The sequence below is a fragment of the Balaenoptera physalus genome (genome assembly GCF_965194825.1).
Source record: "Balaenoptera physalus genome assembly, chromosome: 19".
NCBI classification, from domain to species: Eukaryota; Metazoa; Chordata; class Mammalia; order Artiodactyla; family Balaenopteridae; genus Balaenoptera; species Balaenoptera physalus.
The window spans coordinates 49,152,936-49,168,619 of NC_138900.1; the positions used below are offsets into that span (position 1 = coordinate 49,152,936).

The 15,684-nt window shown below is 50.7% G+C and overlaps 1 protein-coding gene across 14 annotated transcripts in view; it reads right to left on the minus strand.

Annotated features, from left to right (window-relative positions):
• ZDHHC1 (zDHHC palmitoyltransferase 1) overlaps positions 1–15,607 on the minus strand; it is a 32,244-nt gene extending 16,637 nt beyond the window's left edge. For 11 of the 14 annotated variants that reach the window (XR_014257180.1, XR_014257181.1, XR_014257182.1 and 8 more), the window contains exon 1: positions 15,404–15,607. The gene's annotated coding sequence lies outside the window, so the exon portion shown is untranslated. Of the gene's footprint in view, positions 1–3,393; positions 3,694–7,561; positions 7,789–15,403 lie in introns of those variants that run through there. The other 3 variants (XM_082439647.1, XM_082439646.1, XM_082439645.1) reach the window with 3 other exon arrangements.
• Between the last annotated feature and the right edge of the window lie 77 nt (positions 15,608–15,684).

Genomic DNA, 15,684 nt, shown 5'->3' on the forward strand with positions numbered 1-15,684 from the left:
CCTAATTTAAGTGAGGAAAATCTTACCATTTCAGGTTCTCATTATGAACTACAGAATAGTTACCTGACTGGTCCACTTCCCTCTTGCCCACCTCTGCTCTCACCAAAAAAAAATATTTAGGAATGTTGTTCTGAGATTCATGAATAGCATTGTAAAAGAACCAGACTGAGGTGAAAAGTACCAGCCCTGGAGAGGCTGTAGGCATCCCTGCATTTCTGCAAGATGTCTGAGAATTTCAGGAAAGAATCTACTTAATTACCAGAGGGTTTGTTGGTAGAGGCCACAGAACGGGGAAGGTACAGTGATGGGGTCAGAAGAGAGGTGACAGGGCTGATGTGGGGGCTTGGAGGGCCTGAAGATCTGAGTTACCAACAGGGAGAAACAGGTTGGAGCCAGGGAAGAGGGCTAGGCCTGGAGACATAGCCTGGTTCTGGTCCCTGCGTTGCCACTCACAGATTGAGGAACCTGGTGGGCAAATTTCACAAAGCCATCTCTTTGGATCTCTCCTTTATTTATTTTTCAAAAAGGTTAACTGGAAAGCAATTTGGTAATGTCTACCAAACTTGAGAACACATATACCCTGAGCCAAGACATTCCATTTCTAGGTATTTATCTTACACATATGCTCATAAAGTGCACAAAGATTCATTGCAGTCTTGTTTGTAATAATAAAGGACAAAAAACAATACAAACAAATATATGGCACATCCACACAATGGAATGCTATATAACATCAAAAATAATGAGGGATGAAATGACTTTTGATACACAGTTAAGCAGAAAAGCAAGATGTGGGACAGTTGTAGAGTGTGCTACGAGTGAGTGAAAACCAAGGTGGATGGATAGACATCTACGTTCCTATATGCACAGATTCTCTCTGGAAAGAAATGCAAGAAAGCAAACATAGGGATAGCCTGTGAGAAGGTGATCCAGTGGCTGGGGATGAGAGAGATTTGCTTCTACTATGTACTCCTTGGTGCTGTTTGGATTTTTTTTTTTTTTTTTTTTTTTACCATGTGCATGTACTACTTTTGAAAAAAAAAAAGTCAAATAAATAATTGAAGTGTGTCATCTCTTACCCTCCTGGCCCCAGTGGGCTGCCATGTGGACCAAATGTGCTCGTGTGATCTAGAGCCCAGTACTGCGCCAGGCAAACAAGGAAATCTTGCCTAACAACCATGCAACAAAAGAGCACTCAGTTTTAGTTCAATGCTTTCTCACTCTCGAAAGAAGTTCTGAGTTGTTCAGCTGAAGAGCTCCCTGTGAGCTGTTAGGGCTTTTGTTAAAGCTGGAATCAGACAAGCAGGCAGCACAACAGAGGAGCAGCTGGGCAGGACCTTGTTCCAAATCTCAGCTGAAGGTCAGCTCAGCTCCCCGTGACTCCAGAACCCAAAGGGAAGGTGCATGCCACAGGAAGGTTTCATTCCCAACCATCTTTTCTTTTTGCTAGAGGATTTATGGTTGCTGTGTGTGTGATTTTCTATGGATACTTCAAAACAAGTTTTCTGGTTTTTTCCCAGGATCTACTTTTAAACCCATTTTCACTGAGATTTAACAGATGCCCAATTTAACCATCTAAAGGAGGGGCTGGAAAGAAAATGCTGCATGGTGCACACTGTTTTACAGCACAAAATGTTATTTATAAAAGAACTTTCAAGGGGCAAGTACTTTGTTTATTAGAATTACCCACAGGTGCCAAAGTAGTCTCTGGACTTAAGATTCTGGGAAGTGGCTAGTTTGACTAAGAGATACACATCACAGCAACTCCCAGAAAATAAATTGGAACCTCAAGCCTTTCTCATAGACCTCTCTAGTCATTGGTCTCAGATGTGGCTGGGCTCCTCACATCAACAACATGCAGAAGTCTGATGCTAGGGCAGGAAAAGCTTGAAACCTCAGTCATTCCTGAGCTGACGTGGTCTGCAGACATTTCCTGTGCCATTCTCTTCCTGAAGCAACCACTGCAAACTATTTGGGATTCAAGTTAAGCCAAGGAAAGAGGACAAGAAGAAGGGAGCAACATGGAGCTGAAACAAGGCCAGTGAGCAGAGGCAAGCATTGTTGATTTTAACCAGGAAATCAACTCCCATGATGGTAGAAGCAAGCCTTGAGGAACACCCACCAAGAAACTGTCATTAAGAACAACTTTGTAAGAAAAAAAAGTAAGAAAAGTAAGAAAAACAAAAGAAAAAAACCTGTCTAATTAAGTACCAATGTTGCTTTTATTGAATCTCATGGTGATTATCTGTTTACAAACCCGTCTCCCACTGTGAACCACCAGTTCCACAAAAAGAGGGACCACCCCTCACCCATCTCTAAATCCAGTTCTCCTTCAAGAAGGGAAGTTAAGCCACTTCTTACCATTTCTGCTGCCATCACCCTAATCCAAGCCCCAGTCATTTCTCCCCTACGGTATTTCAACAATAACAATAACCATCGCTAGCATTTAGAGGGCATTTATTATTTGCTAGGCACTGCTTTAAGTGTTTTGATGAAATTCACTTATTAAACCCTCACAACTCTCTGAGGTAGGTCCTATCATTTCAAATTGTTCTCATAGGCCTCTCTAGTCATTGGTCTCAGATGTGGCTGGCCCCTCACTTTCTCTCTCATAAACAACATGCAGAACAATATGCCCCTTTCACAGATGAGGACACTGAGTCTCAGACTAAGTAAATTCTAGGAGGCACAGCTAGACTGGCAGAACTAGGATGGCCCTCAGCTGACTTCCTGGTGTGCCCTGTCACAATCACACTGCTCATCTCACCAGAGTGAGGTGAGCTTTTCAAAACCTGAAATTCATCAAAACTCCTCAATGGTTTCCTCCTCCTGCTAGGATAAAGTTGAAACCGCCACCGCATCCTTCAAGGCTCCCCTCACGCTTGCTGTTCCTCTGTACCTGCTGCCTCCAGATCTTTGCATTTGCTTTTGCCTCTTCCAGAAACACCGTTACCCTGATCACAATGCTGGCTCCTTTTCAACCTTCAGCTCTTGGCTTAAAAGTCACATGATAGAGCGGAGCCTCCCTGACCACCTCCCTTCATTTCAGCACCAGAGCATTTAACCCAACCTGAAATCACTTCAGTCGTGTATCTGGCGCCTGCTCCCCGCACCCCCCGCCCCGCCCCTTCTTAACACTGCGGGTTCTGGAGAACCGCGGCATCCTCTCTGGAGCCCTCCGTGGCCCCGCGCCTGACAAAAAGCGTGGCACACAGCAGACGCTCAATGCAGATCTGTGAACCGGATGAATGCTAGAAGGAAGCCGGGCGCTCTGCCCGGTACCTGGAGCCCAGGCCGCGGGATCCAGGCGCAGAGCTCGGCCGGGCGGCAGCAGCTCTGGCCCCGTGGCTGAGGCCAGGCTTCGAGGTGAGAACTGCAGCGGGGGCTCCTCACCTGCGCGTCGTCGACCGAGCCAGATCGGCCTTGCCAAGGTCACTCAGCGGCTCAGCCCCCGCGCCTGGCCGTCCACCCACCCCAGGGCGGCGGCGCTTCAGACTCTCGCAGCGGAGACGGTTCCCGGGACCCGAAGGCGGTGCGCCCCGGACCGGGGCCCCATCCCGGGCCGCGCGGGGGAGGTTAGGCCCGCAAGTCCTCCGGCTCCGGCTCGAGCGCGCTGGCTGTACCGCGGGGCGAGGCTGACACGGGCTGGGCCTCGTCCGGCGCGGGCCCGTTCCCCTGGCAACGGCGCGGGCTACGGCGCCCCACAGCGGCCAAACCGCGCTGCGTCACGTCTCTCCGGCACCCTGGCTCCGGGCGGGGCTCACCAGGGACCCCCTGGCCTCCTAGCCCAACCATTCTCCATTCCTTTCCAACATTTCTTCTCAAAAACCCACTTTCCCCACGCTCAATCCACAGCTTGTCTTCTCGAAATCCTAACTTGTCCCAGAGGTGTTCCCCTCCAGTTTCCCCCCTGAGCCCACCACTCTCAGGGAGACCCTCAGTCAGCCTGCCCACTTTTTAATGAGTATGTGCTGGGCACTGGACATACCATGGGGAACACCCACGAGATCCCTGTCCTTCAGGGAGATTACAGGCTAAGGGGAAGACAGATCTAGAGACAAATAAATACAGTATACATATTGTGGCCCATAATATAAAGTGTGAAGTATAAGAGCTCAAAATATCTCCTTTCTGGGACTTCCCTGGCAGTCCAGTGGTTAGGACTCTGCGCTCTCACTGTCAATGGCCTGGGGTCAATTCCTAGTCGGGTTCAATCCCTGGTCCTGTTCAATCTCTGGTCGGGGAACTAAGGTCCCACACGACCCGTGGTGCAGCCAAATAATAGTAGTAGTAGTAGTAATAATAATCTTCTTTCTTTATTTCCTTTATTTATAAATTTATTTATTTATTTTTTTGGCTGTGTTGGGTCTTCATTGCTGTGTGCGGGCTTTCTCTAGTTGTGGTGAGCAGGGGCTACTCTTCGTTGGGGTGTGCGAGCTTCTCATTGTTGTGGCTTCTCTTGTTGCGGAGCATGGGCTCTAGCCGCGTGGGCTTCAGTAGTTGTGGCACGTGGGCTCAGTAGTTGTGGCTTGCGGGCTCTAGAGCACAGGCTCAGTAGTTGTGGTGCACAGGCTTAGTTGCTCCGCAGCATGTGGGATCTTCCTGGACCAGGGATTGAACCCGTGTCCCCTGCATTGGCAGGTGGATTCTTAACCACTGCGCCACCAAGGAAGCCCTCTTTATTTCCTTTAAATCAAGCATAAATCCTACTGGGAGCTCCCATATTCCAGGCTGATGGGAAATTCAGTCTTGGTCTCTACTAGGCTCCTCTTTACCCAGGTTATTCCAAGGACTCAGGATCTCCTGCAGGAGCAAACACTGTGAGAAGCACTGTCTGGTCATGGGTCCTCTCTGGTACTAAGGCCACAGCCATTGTCCCACCCACAGGACTTTTAGATTTGGGCCTTGTGGGGCCATGCCTGCTGCGCCGGGGCTGCCAGGGGACAGGCACTTGCTTCCTCTGTTCCAGGGCCTGCAGACTGTCTTCCCTTTCCCTGCCTGAGGGACCTCCCTGCTGAACTTGGTTTCCCTGAATGCTCCCTCTCCCCTCCACTTGGGGACACTCAGAATGAACACTCCTATGAGCTCAGGCTTTCTCAAAAGACAGGAAGAGACTTTGTCTTCCACCAGGTGTCCTATCCATATCTCCAAGGCCCTAAAAAGGTGAGCAGCTGGCTGGCTACCTGCTCAGAATGGGCTGGACAGAAAACATCCCTATCCCTAAAATTATCAGCCACAAGCATACAACAAAAGCAACATAGCAACTCCTGCTCTGTCATATGCCAATTGTGGGTCCTGTGCAAGTGTCTTTATCTCTCTACCATACAAATTCTTGTTTCCAGGACTGATAAACTCAAACTTGATATGGAATAAATATCAGTGCTACTCTGGCCTCAGAAATACAAGATGACTCCTCAACTCTTATCTGGAATTGTAGAACTTAGGGTCGAAAAGAGATGGTGACCCAGAAATCAAGGTGGAGGGTGAGCCCTTCTATGCCCACAGGGAAGGGAGGGACTGGAGAGTCAAGCCTTCTGGACCCTGGGTCCATCTGCCTCCCAGGCACTTCTAGATGTCCCGTGGGTATCTAAATGCAGCATACCCCTATATGCCCTCTTCGTCCTTCCCACAACCTGCTCCTCCCTTCAGGCCCTCTGAAGGGCACCACTACCTACCCAGTCTCCTCCTAGTCCTTGCCCAGCTAACCCATACAGTCCCCAAGGCCAGGCAGTCCTCCCTCTGAAATACGTCCTGTGTTCATTCTTCCCACCCCACTGTAGCCCAGACCACCAGCATCTTTCTTGCTGACTCTGCAGCAGCGTTCTGTCTGTCTCCCTAACATCAGCCTGTCTGCTTCCAGTGCATTCTCCTCCCAGCTGCCAGGCTTATCATTCCCTCTCTTTATTTGTTAAAGTGGGTGGTAGTCTGAATAACGGCTTCCCAAAGATGTCCATATCCTAATTTCTGGAACCTATGAATATGTTACCTCACATGGCAAAGTGTACTTTGCAGATATGATAAGGATCTTGAGATGGGAGAGATTATCCTGGATTATCCAGGTGAGCTCAGTATAATCACAAGGGCCCTTATAAGAGAGAGTCATGGAAGGGTCAGAGTGGGAGGAGATGTGATGATGAAAGCAGAGGTCAGAGAGATTTGAAGACAGTATACTTCTGGCTTTGAAGATAGAGGAAGAAGCCATGAGCCAACGAATACAGGTGTCCTCTAGAATCTGGAAAAGGCAAGGGAACAGATCCTCCCCTAGAGCCTCCAGAAGGAACCAGTCAGTTGACCCCTTGACATTAGCCCAGTGAGACCCATTTCAAACTTCTGACCTCCAGAACTGCAAGATAATAAATTCATGTTGTTTTAAGCCACTGAATTTGTGGCACTTTGTTGTATCAGCAATAGGAAACTAATACAGTGGGTTTCAAATAGGGTTAGGTGTATATACATGCATGTATCCAATTAAAGCTATTTCATTTGAAACAAAAATGACTGCCCAGATTCCCTGGATGTCTATCTGAGTGACTTCAGGCCAAGCTCTCTGAAAAGAAGACTCCCTCTGGCCAAATTTGCTTCTTAAAGGCACAGGCAATTTGATGGTGTTCTGAGTCTGTCATCCTGGTGTGGTAACCAATCCAGAACCTGACACGGCCCAGGGCATCACCTACTGAGGAAGGCCACACATTGCTAACACCACCTCATCAGTCTTCTGTTTAAGATACTTCCAGGGCTTCCTTTTGCCTTTAGGATCCATTGAAACGCCAAAGCATGGCTTCCAAAGCCCAGCCCAGCGAGCTCCCGTCCACCTCCTCATCCCCGTCCCCTGATTGGTGCAATTCCTGGAACCCAAGTCTTTCGCTCCCACCCCAGGCTCTTTCCCACAGGGTTCCCTTTACTTCGAGTGTAGTTTCAGCTCCTACTGCCCCCTCTGGCCAGTTTCTATGAAAACATGAGACACATTTTTCTGGGACAGAAGTCATCTCTTAGGGCAGGACTTGTTCCTGCCCAGAGCAGCTGCCCCTGACCAGCAAGGCAGGTCTGCCCAGGGTGAACAGCCCAGGCTGTAGGGACAAAAAAACCCAACTGTGGTTTAAAGAACTTGTGCACATGTGTGTGACAAGGTTCCAAGCTAGCTTACCTGACTCCTAGAGTTGCCAGAAGAGACTCCTAGGCAGCTCCTCCCACCCTGGGCTGGATCCAGCAGCCCATTCTTAATTAGAGCCAATGTATGTCCAGGCTTCCTGGGACTTGTCACTTGTCCCAGGGCATGTCAGTGGTTACCTGTTTCAATCCGAGCTCTGCCAGTCACCAGCTGGGCAAATTCCTTAACCTCTCTAAATCTCAGTTTGCTCCTATGTGAAACAGGGATAACAATAGCTACAGCCTAGAGCCATGATGAGGCCTAAAAATGTGGTCCTGCCTATGAAGCACACGGAATGTCCCATTGGTCGTGGACATTGATACGTATAATCTAGACCCTACTTGTCTTTCAATCAGGAAATGATCCTCTCCATTTCATTAACAAATGGAGTTAAATTTTAATTATCAAATTCACCTGGTGGGATACGGTTAGCCACAGCTCTTGCTCTCTGGGTCCATTTTGTCTGGGTCACAGGACACTTTCCAGTGGGCCTTGGATGAGTCAGCCCATCCACTTGGCTTGTCTCCATGGCCACCAGCATCTCTTGCCCTGGCAAACATAGCGCCCTCATGACTGGTCTTTCGCTTCCACTGCGGGCTCCCCATCCCCATCAGTCCGTTCTCCTCACAGCCTGTGGCTGTCTTTAAAAAAAAAAAAAGAAGGAAAGAAAAAAAGGCAAACTGATTATTTTACTTCTTGCTACAACTCTCAATGACTCTCCCTGCTCCCCAGGGAGCAGTATTTCGATATACCATGAAATTAGAATAAAAACCTCCTCCAAAACCTCCCTTGCCCCCTGGCTCCAGCTGACCTCTGCAGCCTCCTGGCCTCCCTTTCCTTGAAGGACCAGACTCCCTCTTATACTAGGGGCCTTTGCATGTGATGCTTTTGCTACCTGGAACATCACTTCCTCCAGGAAACCTTTCTCTGACCCTCAGAATAGAAGAGGTCACAAGACTCTGCTGTCTAGTTCCTTCTGTCAGTAGTGGCTCCTTGATTGTATAGTGATCTGATTAGGGGCTGTCCTCCAGCCAGACACAGAGACCACAAGGGGAGGAATACTTATCTAACTCACCATGGCTTCCCTAAGCATGGAGCCTGGAACACAGTAAGCACTCAATAGATGTTTGTTGAATGAACGAAGGAGGGAACAAACAAATGAAAGGATAGAGCTACTTATAGGAATTCTTTTGTGAAGCCTTTTGTAAGGTAAATAATACTTGTTGAATCATTTTTGGTGTAAAAATTGACTTTCCTATAGTACTGTCCCTTCATCATAGTAAATCTATTATTTCCATGTCCCTTGTAAAGATTTTTTTTATTTGCTACATTCAAGACGTTTTCCTCCCATTAATTTTTCCTTGTTAAGTAGTTTTTGTGACCATTTTATGCTTTAAGAAAGAAGTGCCATTTGGTATTTACAATATTCTCTCAGCTTCCTTGGTGAGAAGACTCTGGCAGCTTTCTCACTGTTGACTCTGACCAGTGCAGCTTGGAACACGATGTCATCCCTCCAGAACTCTCTCAGACCTAGATAAAACTTATTCTGTGTCTCCAGTTAGGAACAAGGTGTTTGGAAACAGCACCTTATGCAACAGAGATGATGCAGGGCCATCCCTCGGAGGCAAATGAAATAAAGATCATGGCGTGTGGAGAATGTATTCACAGTGTCCTAGGAACCAAAGATTTTAAAGCTTCTCTGCCAGTAATTCAGTTTTTATTTTATGTTTCTTAGAAAATGGAAGGCCTGTATTTACCACATGTGTTATCTCAGATGCAGACAGGGGCAAAAAAAAAAGGTATCCTGCGCTGATAAGGATTTCCATGGCAGCCCGGTCAAAGCTGCCCTCTTTGCAACTGGCCTCCACCTGGCCCTGCACGTGCTCCCCTGGGAGGGGTTTCTCTATTCAGCATGATATCTGTCTTTTTGCTTCCTCATTTCTATGGGGAATGGTACATGCATACAAAGTCATTGACTATTCTTACTTTATTTCAGAAATGTGCAGGGCTGAGGCACCTGAATTTTTCCTCAAATACTTTAAAGCAAACTATGTGGCAGAACCCCTCATGCCTGCTCCCAGAGGAATTTCCTTTGAGTGTTCATATCTCGAAAGCTTATGTAACCTGACACAATTATCTAAAAAGCCTTGGAATCCGAAAGAACAGAGATATGAGCTAGGAATGAAGGTTGGAGCTGGGAAAGAAGTGTTCTCCCAGCCTGGGGACTGGGTCATACTTCACTATGACAATGCACAATTCAACTTCCAAAGAAAAATGTTAACCCCTGGCACTGTGACCAGTGGGTACCCTCGCTTATCTCTCTGAACAAGGAATCTCTTGATGAGGTGCTCGAGGGGCATTACAAAGCCTTAGACCTGGCTGGCAGTTAAAAATATTTCTATAACCATCTTGAGCAACTGGTCTTCCCAGGATGAAAGCAAGAGTGGCTTGGGCCCCTTCTAGAAGACAACCCTCTCCACTAACTCAAAGATCAACCCATCCTGAGAGTTGGAGTCTCATGCCAGTGGTTAGCGCTGCAAAGGAGGTGTGGAGTGAGCTCTGAAATCCATATTTTCACCAAGTGATTGGTCCAGGTGATTTTGACTCAAGCCCAGCTCAATCCCCAACTCAGGGGAGAGGGAAGGAGATGAGGACAGAAACTGTAAGTGCAGACCTAAAATCAGGACTCCACAGGGAGATGACCCTGCCATGTGCCCGAAAGCCCTTGTGCCAAGAAGCTTCTTTCTCCTCTCTTTGTTTTCACTTTTAGAAATCCCAGCCCCACTTGCTATTTGCATACCAGCGGTGAGGGACCTCCAAGGAGAATAGGCACCACTCATAGGTGGTTGGCTGTTCAAGGAATTTGCTGGAGAAAATTGGAGGCAGGGCAGTGAACAAAACCCCCTCCATCTGGTTTCAGTTTATTTGAAAAAACAACACACACAGGCCTCCCCACCAGCAATCAGAAAACAGCCACAGCTCCCCAAGGAGGGTGTTAGCCACAAGGGGTGGGACTGAATTATGTATATGCAAATAAATTAAACCAGCCAGCCAACAGCAACTAATTTTTGTATCTTTTGCAGTTGTTCTGCCAAGAAAAGGCCTGAATCAGGGTGATGGAAGTTGTAAGGAAGCAAGTTTTGGAATTAGTTTTAACAACTTGCCTTAATTCTACCATTGGGAGACATGTTTCTAATCCAGAAGCAAATTTTATTTTATTTTATTTTATTTAAAAAAATTTTTTGGAGCAGAAAAAGTTTTATCACAGGGCCAAGCAAGAAAAATGGGTGGCTCATGCTCAAAAACCCTAAACTCCCAGAAGCAAATTTTAAAAGGTTGATAGTCTTTCACCTGGGTGTTGCCCACTGAATAATGCCAACCTCCTAGGCTGAAGGCCAAGGGGCAGTGCTGCCTGATGGTTGGGAGCAGAGTGTCTGGACGGCTGAGTGACCTAGGGCATGTCACTGAATCTCTCTGAGTCTGTTTTCTTATGTATAGAATGGTTGTACCTGCTTCATAGGGATAATGTGAGGATAGTAAATAAAATTAAGTATAAGATAGTCAAACACAAGGACTGGCACACAGCAAGCACATAGTAAATGTGGCAGAGGATTATGAATAACTCAGAGCCTCACTGCAGGACCCAAGAAGACCAGTTTCACCTGGAGGCAGCCAAGCTGTCCCAGCAAGTGTTCTCAGCTGGGGCTTGCCTTTCCCCTGGGGCTGGTCCAGAAAACCCTTTAGAGCAAATTCTCTTAGTGTTTTCCAAACTCGAGGGCCCTAATCCCCAAATACCTGCCTTCAATCCTGGAAGCAAAAGAAAAGAAGTTCAGAGAAGGGTGCTGGACACGGTTTGAAAATGCAAGTGATACTCCTGGCTTCCTGCATTTCCCCATCCCTTCTCCCCAGTAAGCGAAGGGCCTGACTTCCAGGTGCACAGCCTAGAGGAGAGGGATGGGGGACTCAGTTCATGCCCAGTGAGTTGGCAGTCTCCCAGGCTCTTATGCCACGTGAGTGATGTGCTGGGGACCATGGGCACCCAGCTACCTCTGGGCTCAGCCCTCATATGTCCACAAGCACTTCGGGCTGTTTATCCAAAACAGACCTTTGCTTCTGTCCCTCGTAGGGATGCACCAACAGGACTCCCGGCCTCCCCTCTTTCCTTGTCCCCAAACCCATTTCCTGGCCAACTGGGACAGGGGCCTTATTTGCTCAAGACCATTCCCAGCTCTCCTTTGCCCTCAGAATGAAGTCTAAGAGGGCACATGTGGCAAACTTAGCTCTGCATTAACAGAGCCAGACTTCGGGCTCTGGTACACTTGATTTTGAATCTTGGGGCTGGTCCAAGATTCAAACTTAAGTGAACCTGAGTTTGAGACCTTGAACAACTTTCCTAGCCTCCGGAAGCCTCAGTTTCCTTGAATGTAAAATAGTAATGATGATACCCACTACAAAGGGCTATTGTGAGGCTTCTGCACCCCAACACAGGGCTTGGGACAGAGCAAGAGGTTTGGAGGCCAGTGCATGGAATGAAGATTGAGGATGAGGTAGGAGGGGTCGGCTGCCAGAACTAGGGAAGATGATGAGACCAGTTTTGGACATGCTGAGTGTAAGGGGCCTATAGGTGTCCACGGGAGGCATCTGGGGGCAGCTGGACATGTGGGCCTGGAGTTAAGAGCAAGGCCTTGGCTGGAAAGAAGCGTGGGAGTCGCCAGTATGTGAGTAGGAAGATGAGCTCATGGTGGGGGAGGGACTGAGTATGAGGCTTCCACAGCCAGAGGTTCACCCACAGGGAAGAGAAGCTTGTGAAGGAGGCTGAGAGGGAGAGCCAGAGAGGTAGGAGGAAACCCAGCAGCAGTGGCTTTGCAGGTGCCAAAGGGAGAAAGGGCCTGGGGTACTGAGGAGTTAACTGAAAGCAGAGGTGTATCCATGGTATGTGAGGACTAGGATGTCATTCATTGGTGACCCTGGCGTGGTCAGGAGTGGGAGCTGACTCAGAGCTAGAGTGGGGAGAGGAGAGTGGAGATGGTGACTATAGACAGTTTTTGAGAAATGCGGCTGAGAATGGTGGGGGGGAGCATGAGAACAATGCTTGGGGAAAGGGATATAGGATTGAGTGAGAGAAGTTCTTTATTGCGATTACCAGAGGGAGAGGCCAGAGCCGAGCCAGCGTGCATGCTGCTGGGAGGGAGCCAGTGGTTAGTTATTACAGCCACAGTGCCCAGCACAGGGCCCGGCATGAAGTAGAAACTCAATAAAAGTACTCCCTGTGAGGACGGGGAGGGATGGGGTCTGGAACTTGGGTGGAGAGATTGGCCATTGGCAGGAAGAGGCTCCCCTCTGCCATTGTGCCAGGAGGGAGGAGTGATGGGGTGCCAGGGGGTAAGCAGAATACAAGGCAGGGCCTCCTTGGGACTCTGCTGCCTCTGAACCTGAAGATGAGCTCGTGGTGGGGGAGGGACCGAGCGTGAGGCTTCCACAGCCTGACCACAGAGGAAGGATGAGGAGGTGATAAGTGAGTGCTTGGCTCCAGAAACCTGGTGTGGTCAGGGAACAGAACATGAGCTCTTAGAGCCTGCCACTTGGCACGCCCCATCCTGGATTTCTGTTCCTACCATCCTCAGGTCCAGCGGTCACCTTCCCTGTACCCCTTTCAGAGCCATGCCCTCCCCCAAAGGCCAGCAGATGGGGCCAGTGAGCTGCTGGGCTCGGCGGGAACAGACCGGAGCCAGCTTGCCAGCCACCCCCCACCCCACCCCCGCCGCCACCTCACGGCCCTCCGGAGCCTGGGGCACAAGGGGTGGGGGGTTTGGCTCACCAGGTTTCTGACTCAGGGGGTGGCGAGGGGTGAGACTAAGGACGAAGGAAAACTATGGGTTGAGGGCTTAGGGGTGGGGTGGCTCAGGGGCTCCGCTCCTTCCGCTTGCCCTTCATTCCTCTGCCCCTGCCAGGTCCTGCCTTATCTGCTGGGGCTCCTGCCGTCTGCCCCCACCCCCTTCCCTTCTCTTCCCTAGAGGACCCTGCCAGCCCAGACTCTTGGTTCTGGCAGAGGCTGGTTCTCTGCCCTTGGGCAGGCACAGCCTGGCACCAGGCCTCAGACAGGGCTGGGCCAGCCCCTCCCAGTCATGACTGCCTGAACCACCTTCTTTCTACTTCCAGAATGTCTCCACCTGATGAGAGGTAAGGGGTCAGCTGCTGAGGAGGTCACAGGGGGCTGGCGCATAGATCCTGGGAACGAGGCCTGACCGCCTAGCCTCCTGGCCGCCTGGCCTAGGAAGTAGGATGAATTTCTGGAGGGGTGGGTTAAATAAAAATGTGACAGATCATCCAGTCCCACGAGACCCAAACCATGCAAGACTAATATTTCTGTCTAAGGTGGCACAGTGTCCCAGAAGCTGAACAGGCAACACCTCCAGCCCATCCTAGCCATCCTATACTCCACAACCAAAGACAATTCCCTACATCCCCTCTCAGCAAGTCTCTCTCCCCATCGTGGGCTTCCCAATGAGTCAGGATCCTTCATGTTTCCTCCCCAGGACAGCGTAAGATCTTGTTTCTCAGACTCTGTTTTCACCTTGCTTTCCCACTTCCACCTCCCTACCCTTTGACTCCTGCTCTGGCAAGCACTGGCACTACCTGTGTGGCCTTGACCTTGAAAGCTGCCTGGGACCCCTCTTCCTCTCCTCTACATCCCCTCTGCAGTCCCAGGGGGAAGCCCTTAAGGGTCGGAAGCTGGAGAAACCACAGCCAGACTCTCAGTAGGATAACTAGAGCTGGGAGGGGGGCGTCCCACCAACCCAGGGTCTACAGCTCAGATCAGGAGGCCAGGTCAAGGGTGCTGTGTCCACCTCTGAGACTGGGACACAGATTCAGGACAACAGGAGTCAGCAGGTTTTAGAGAGTGAATGTTTCCCTGAGTGTCCAGAGAATGGACCCAAGGGAGTCACTGAAAACACACACAACACACACACGTACTTACACGCACATACAGGATTATGGCACAGGGAGAGACATGTCATTTGTGTATGGACAAGCTATGGAGCCCACGGACACGAGTGTACACAAATACAGGCATACACAGGCACACAAGGTCATGTACCCAAAGTCAGGCACACACACCCTCCCCAGGCAAGTGCTGCCTCCCTGGGCCAGGGCTAGCTTGTAATCTGTACTTACAGGAGGAGAAATAGGTGGAAGCACAGAAGTGGCTCTGGGAAGGACATGGGTCCTTCACCTTCCCCTTAAGTGGGTCTGACTCCCAGCCCATCCCTGAGACTCCCCTGGCTCATCAGGGGGCCATGCCTGTATGGCAGAGAAGGCTTTGGAGGAAGCATTGCCTTGAAGCCCTGGCACAGAGGCTGAGCATCTAAGATAGAGAATGGGCAACAGGATTGGGAGGGGTCCATGACCTCCGAGGACCTAGTGCGGGCATGGATGAAGCATTGGGCAAGGGTCCATAAGAAGCAGGGACCCCTCTGCCATGGGCTGACCTACTGACCTCACCACAGGACCTGGCAGCAAGGTACTGGCACCAATTCCTAGTGCCTGCAGAGTCTGGCATGGATGCCAAGCACAGGGTGCCAGACACTGGGGTGGGCAAGGTAGGGGGCCATTGGGCCCCGCATCAACACAGAACTTCATACACACAGGCAGGGAAATGCACCCACATGCACTTGTTTTATACCCTGGGGAATCCTAAGAGCAGGGCAGGGATCACCCTGTCCTAGAGGCTGCCCTCAACGACTCCCCAGGTGTCCCCATTGGCCTGGCTCTTGGAGTTCCTGGGGTTGGAGGGTGGGCTGGAGTTAATGGGAGGCCTAGATGCTTCCTCAGAACCGCGCCTCCACACACCCGCGCCCACACATATACACTTGTGTGGCAGGAGGAGGTGGGGTTGCTGCATCCCCGGGGCTGGAAAGTGGAAGGAAGGGGGAAGGCGGGGCAGAGACTCTCGCGAACCCGGTCGGTCACCCTCCTCCCCCCAGCCCCCTGCCCCAAATCGGTCGGTGGCCACGGGCAGCTTAGGTGTGAGAGCACGTCAGGGCCTGTGTGCTAGGCACCTGCAGCGGCGCAGGGCGTCGGAGTACGTTACGTGTGCCGGCGTTGGCCGCGGCTGCCTGGTGAGGGCGAGCTGGTTGCCCGCGGTGTTCCGGCAGGCCCGGCGACCGCGGCGGTGCTGGCAGTGTGGGGAACTTGGATGGAGGTTGCGCGTGTCCTCAGGCGTCCCGAGCAAGTGTGACCTGTGGATGTGCTCACCTGGGAGCCGCGGCTCAGCCGCCCAGAGCGCGCGTGTCGGGGCGCAGGAGTGAGCGGATGCGGGGCACTAGGGCTAGACCGACCGGACCTCTCCCGGACGCGGCGGGTGGCGAGGCTGCTGCTCCTCGAGCAGCAACTTTGGGACTCGGTTCCGGCTTCTTCGAAAGCGGATCTGGCCTCGGGGGAGGGGCAGAGGGCGGGAGGTAGAGGTGGGGGCACCTGCCGGGCAGGGGGTGCGAGGAGAGAAGTAAAGGAAAGCCCCGCCCCTTCCCCGCCTCCGC